Below are 6000 nucleotides of genomic sequence, written 5' to 3'. Positions count from 1 at the left end.
CTACATCCCAAAAAAAACATATGATTTCTTCTCATTATGGATCCATGTCCCAATTGTGGATGTTCCCCAATCCCATGTTACTTAAGATTTCTCCATGGCTCTGTAAGCAATTGGAAACTGGCTGGATAACGTTGTTGTAGTGATTTATTGGTTTATTTAAATATGACTTATGTTCAACGTTAAACAATGACATTTTTGTCTTTACATTAGTATGGGTGGCACAGTAGCTCTGTGGATAGTTCCTCTGAATTATATCTCCTAGGCTGTGGGCTCAGATCCTGATTTAAACCTGGAGTTTGCATGTTCTTCCTCCTCTAAGACATTAGCAGTCAGGAAAATTGATGCTTCTAAATTATCCAGAAGCTAGTAGTGTGTGTGTGTGTGTGTGTGTGTGTGTGTGTGTGTGTGTGTGATCTGTAATGAACTGGCGTCCTATCCAGGGTGTACCCCAACCATGGAATGCCTGGATAGGCTCCAGGCCCTGCAATCCTGACCAGAATAAGTGGTTAAAAGATGGATGGAGAGAGAAAAAAGGCAAGAAGGGCGTAGCAGATAACCTAGATATGAAGAGGCGTGGACAAATCTGAAGTTTGCTGGTGCCTTACTGAGCACAATGCTACTCCTAAATAACTTCTGGTAAAATATGCATCTGTATAAAGAGATATGACTGCAATATTCAGGACGAGAAGCAGAATGAAATTGACCTTAGTGTGACTGTTCTTACAGTCCTGACTGACAATGCTGCAAGTCACATGATCACTCAAAGCCAAATGGGCAGCATGCTAAGCAGGCTGCACCCAAACTACATTGCTATAGAAAGTTGGGCAGATGCAAAAAGGTAAATTAATATATTAATTTGTATCATGAGCTTACATGCTTACATGAGCTGTGTGCCTTTGGATTGTGACTTGAAAGGGTGCTGAGGCTGGATTTAAACCCACAATCTCAGGCTTAGGTTGGGGTAAACGCTCCCCAAAATACCACTGACAAATAAGGCTGTTTGACTTTTTTATTTGGAACCCAACCAGTGATCTGGTGCAGTTGAAAAGTCCATCCATTAACTGCTTGGTGCAGGGGGTAAAGAGGCTATAGGTGCAAGACAGGAAGCAACCAATCACACATGCACAACTTTATAACTCAAATATACCTCAGCATGTTTTTGGACTGTGTGTGTGGGGAGAATGGAGTACCTGGAAGAAACCCCAGAGTGACATTGGGAGAACATACAAACTCCAGACACATGGAACCATAGCAGAGACTTGAACACTGGTCCCAAAGGTGTGAAGCATATACTGCTAACCACTAAACCACTGTACCACACCAAAGGAACTTGGACATGTTTAACAGCTTAATGTTTCACCTTAAGCAGTATTTAAGTCTATGTCTTACACTGTGATTGGTGCTTTAGGTCTACAAAAGATCTGAATCTGAGTGCGTATTAAACTAAGTCTGAGACTTGGCCTGAAATCTCACAAATTTTCATTCTCAGACCCTCATGTCAATGCTAATGTATGTGATTTATGCTCAAGTTGAATTTTAAAAACTTCATAACTTGTCTGCGTAGTAAGTCTTACATTGAATTCTGGCAGGCAAACAATCTCAATGTTTTTAGCCCAAAAAAGTGTGCAAGACATTGAAGCATTGAAGTTAAAAGCTAATTTCTCAGACAATCGGTTGGATCTTGCTGTCCAGTCACTGAAACATGAGCAGATACATGACACAGTCAGCTGGATGGACTAGATATACATTTACTTGCAAAAATTAAATTGAAATGATCCGACTCCGCAAAAATCCTTTGAGTCATTGTTTACCTATACAGATTCAATAATGTAATTAAGTAATAAGACATTCATCCATTTTCCAAACACACTACATAGGGAAGGATCACTGAACAATGTCTACATTAAGTACAAAATGGTCAAATCAAACAACATAAGATGAAGCTCTCAGCACACAAAAAATTAAATACGAACCTGTCAGTTTTATTACTTGCTGCACCACCTTGATGACGGGTTACTCTACAAATATCTTTGTCACTTTGACTTTGATTACATGCCTTTAAAATGTATATTTTGAACACTCGAACACTATCATATGCTGTCTTGCTTTGGAGGAAGCTGACGTACTGAGAGAATAGTCACACAGACAGAGAACATACAAACACTGTACACTGTGCACAAAGCTTTGGTGAAAATTAAGACCCCCCCCCCCCTCCCCTACAGGAGGAAACTGGGGTGCCCAGAGGTGCCCATATGTCCAACAAGGGAAGACCATGCAAACACCCCACATTCATACTGGGAGTGGTCCTTAGGAGGTACTAGCCACCAAAAAATGACAAGAATTTTTGAATAAAAATGAAAAACAGGCAATCTCCACAGAAGATGGAACTAGAAAACGAACATTTCCCAGACTAAATATGATTTTAAGATATAAAAAATACAATTTTCGATCATTTGAATGCTGTTGTCAACAAAGTGTCTCGTTTGGGAACGATTTACACTGTGCAATACAGTTTGGCAGTATATGAATTTCAAAATTTGGGCAGAGACTACTTTAAAAATAAACCGACTTCATGCCAGTTGGTTACAGAATCTGAAGACACGCTGCATGTCTGCTGCGCTGTTACAACTTGCTGAAGATAACAAGAACCTCGCGTCTGCTTCAGACAAAGTACGTCCGAGCGCAGCTGACAGCTTGCCGTTCCCCCCTCCCCCACGTCCCTCATCCAATTGCGGACGGAGAGAGCGAAAACTCGGCTTCTGATTGGCAGTCGAAAGAGAGGCCGCGACGTCATGCAAAAACTCAAAACCTCACCCAAAGAGGCGAGGGCGAGCCGGTGGGGACTGGGGTGCATACGGACGGGATCGACGGACGGAGAGGCACGACGGTGAGTAATCCCCCCCACTCAGCTTGGGTTAGACAAAAAATTTCAGCCTCTGAAGGCTTTATACGAGAAGGGGCCAGTTTGTATGGAATGGGGCCGCTCGCAAGCGACGGGCGCTGGTGCTCATGTGTGACAGCGGTACGGATGAGCGGACCGGTTTAAAGCGCCCGATGAGCGACAGGAAGAGCGCCTCAGATGCCGAGAACATGGCGGAGCCCAAGCGAGGCAGGCAAACTCTCCAGGCATTACTGTCAAGAAGAGCGTTTCGCAAGTCTCTTCCGTGCGCAGAGCGAAACTTGCCGGCCGCGGAGGGGTTTAGCTGTTCAGCCTCCGTCCGGGGGGGGGGTTGAGAAATGGCGGTGGGTGGCACTGTGGAAGTTACGACGGAAATGGAAAACTTCTAAGGTTTTGTAGTTCAAACGGCGCTCTGGCATGTTCAGTTTCCGCTCACTCTTATCACGGCAGACGCATCTTGTTATAAGTCATATTTTGGTAATTTGGGCGCCATTCGCAGGGTGTCCTGACCAGAGTGTTATTCGCGTTTTTATCTTGTATTAAGGCGCACACGTTCAGTCTGGGCGGCCGTTTGCTTTTGATGGGTCTGATAACGCGCCCCGCCTAGTTCGCTGCTGTCAAACGAAGAGAGTAGTTTTCTTCTAAGAAGCGAGAAAGTCCCAGCACGATTTGGGCCGCAACGCCGTATCACTGGCGGGGTTTAGGCGGCCCTTTAATACCGCGGACCTGCCCAGAGCCGTTAAGAACCGAGCGGGTCGTACGAGGAAATGATGGCACGGTTTCCTGCGTGTCGTGGAGCCGCCGTGTTCCTGACGTGTTTTTGTCCTGGTGGAAGTGGGGAAACATGGCGGGGTGGCACGGTCGGGACTCTTGTGTGGGATGTGCTGCAGGCTCAGTCCCACTTGTGAAGTTTCGCCTGTCACCCAGTTGTACACTAATTCTTGCCTGTTCCTGCAATACAGCGGGGCGAGTCTTAACGTCAAACTCATCGTAACTTTTTTTTGGGTAAATTCCGTCAGGTCTACAGGTTAAGCTGTGGTGGGCGATCGCTTGGGTCGTTCAGCGTTATTTATTTCTGCGAATTGCTGTGGCATGCTTATGTAAAACGGCTTGATCATTATTACCATAAATGTGAAAGACAGGGTCCAGTACTCTCAAAACATTTTAATGGAACATGCTGTAATAACATGCTGCCTGATTCCTGGGTAGTTTCCTCCTTTTGCAGTTTTCATCAGGAGTTTCTTGTGGTTGGCCAAGAGCGTCTTATCACAATTCCCCATCACTAGTTTTTGACACTGGCAGTTTTTTGGGAAGGGACAAAGCTTCCTTAGTTTTCTTTCTCCTCTTTTTTTTTTTTTTTTTGGAGTCGATTTTCAATGGTGCCTCATGAGTAACTTGTAGCTTCTTGGACACTTGCAGTTGGTGGACGTTAGTGTGCCATAGAAGGGTTAATGACTGGCTCTGTATAAAGTTCAGATGCCCTCCCCCCATGTTCTGGGCGTTCGTTTGCTGTGAGGGCACTGGGGACCTCATCATGTAGAGGTGGGGATGATCTTGTGTCCCATAAGGAGCACCAGGAAGGAACTCCTCACAGTTAGTTGTCATCCTGGATTCTGAGGAATGCTGTTTAGTGGTACTTTGGGAAAAGGAGCAATGTTTTGTCAGCTGCCGTGTGGAATGGCAGCTTAAAAATGCTTCTGATCTACAGTATTTGGGAATGAAGATTCTGCATTTGTTTTGAGTGCTGTAGGTTTCTTGAAGCTTTAGTAGTGCTGTTCATGTACTTCTAATGTTGCATAATGTGGACTGCTAGTTCTGAGCCCCTGAGAACATGTCACATGATGCAGAAGACGTTTTAGCTGGGCGAGGTCAAGTGCACTCAGACTAAAGTAATCCTGTGGGATCCTGTCTAATGACCAGGCAGAAAATTGTGCACTTGTATGAATAGCCTTGTGAACGGTGGAGGCAAATGGCACCTGTGACACTGACGTGTAGGTTGCTCCAAGGTTGTGTGTTGTTAGGAGTTTCCATGGGTGTGTCTTCGGGAATGTAAAGTTGGAGAACTGTTTTCTCTCCCCTCTGATGAGCCTGAAAGTGTAAATGATTGGGGGGAAAGCTGAAGAATTGGGTTAATTTTGCTGGTTAATGTAGCCGGAAGCCCTGGGACAGTGATCAAAAACCTGGTAAAATTTGTTGGAGTGGAGCAGTATCATGAGTGTTCCCAACCCGTCTGCCGCAGTTTACTTCCTCCACGGCCGTACCATTCTCATGGAATGTGGGGTGTGTGTGTGTGTGTCATTTTCCTATATGTTTCCGTAATTTGAATCACACCCCATTCACCTTTAACAGAAGTCCACAGTCTGCTTGGTGTTTACAGACCTGCGCTCTTCTAATAACTGCGCGTGTGCATGCGTGTTCCTGGCCATATATAGTAGCTGGCAGTGTGAGAGTCCTATTTCGTGTGCTGGGGCATGTGCAGGTTTGGTCTCGTCGGTTCTGTCTCCCGGCTGCCCTTTCTGCTTGGCTGCCTGGCAGCCTGTGTGTCTGTTGTCTTTGCTGAACTACTCCTGAACTTCAGAGCAGGGCACTGTGTCAGCATGTGCAGGGTTTCGCTTTCTTGTGCAAGCACACTCGCCCGCCTGCATCTCAGCTGAGGGATTGCATAAGTGTCTTCCTGGATATCCTCTGAGGCAGGGCAGGGTAGGCAGAGCTGGGAGTATGCGTGTAGTATTGAAGACCTTCGTGGTCGTTTATTTGGAGACTGCACAGTACCTGACCTGCCCTTTTCCTCTTTTGTCAAAATGCAAAGGTTTGTGGGTATGTGTGACTGCTACCCATTTTCATATTGATTGTTTCAGCAATAATTCTGAGCATGCCAGACTGCCTGAATGTGCTTTTTTTCTGTAAAGATCTCCCACATGTTTACAGTTAATGGTAGACAGGTAAAAGTATTTGCCATGTCGTCAGCTTTTGATTAATCAACGACATTTGTTCCCCTGGCTTTTCAGTGCTTGTCCCTGGATTACCATCTATCAGGTCCGCTTGTCTAATATGGATCATTTGTGATTAATTTTTCTCCATCCATCTGCTTTATGTCTGCA

General features: G+C 45.3%; 1 protein-coding gene across 1 annotated transcript in view; it reads left to right on the top strand.

Annotated features, from left to right (window-relative positions):
- Positions 1–2751: 2751 nt before the first annotated feature.
- LOC111851234 (ras-related protein Rap-1b) overlaps positions 2752–6000 on the top strand; it is a 38485-nt gene continuing 35236 nt past the window's right edge. Inside the window, exon 1 of the mRNA XM_023825953.2 lies at positions 2752–2887. The gene's annotated coding sequence lies outside the window, so the exon portion shown is untranslated. The remainder of the gene's footprint in view (positions 2888–6000) is intronic.

The sequence above is a fragment of the Paramormyrops kingsleyae genome, chromosome 1 (assembly GCF_048594095.1).
Source record: "Paramormyrops kingsleyae isolate MSU_618 chromosome 1, PKINGS_0.4, whole genome shotgun sequence".
Lineage (NCBI taxonomy): Eukaryota > Metazoa > Chordata > Actinopteri > Osteoglossiformes > Mormyridae > Paramormyrops > Paramormyrops kingsleyae.
Note: the sequence above shows the minus strand (reverse complement) of the source record. Positions and strands in the feature narration are given on the sequence as shown.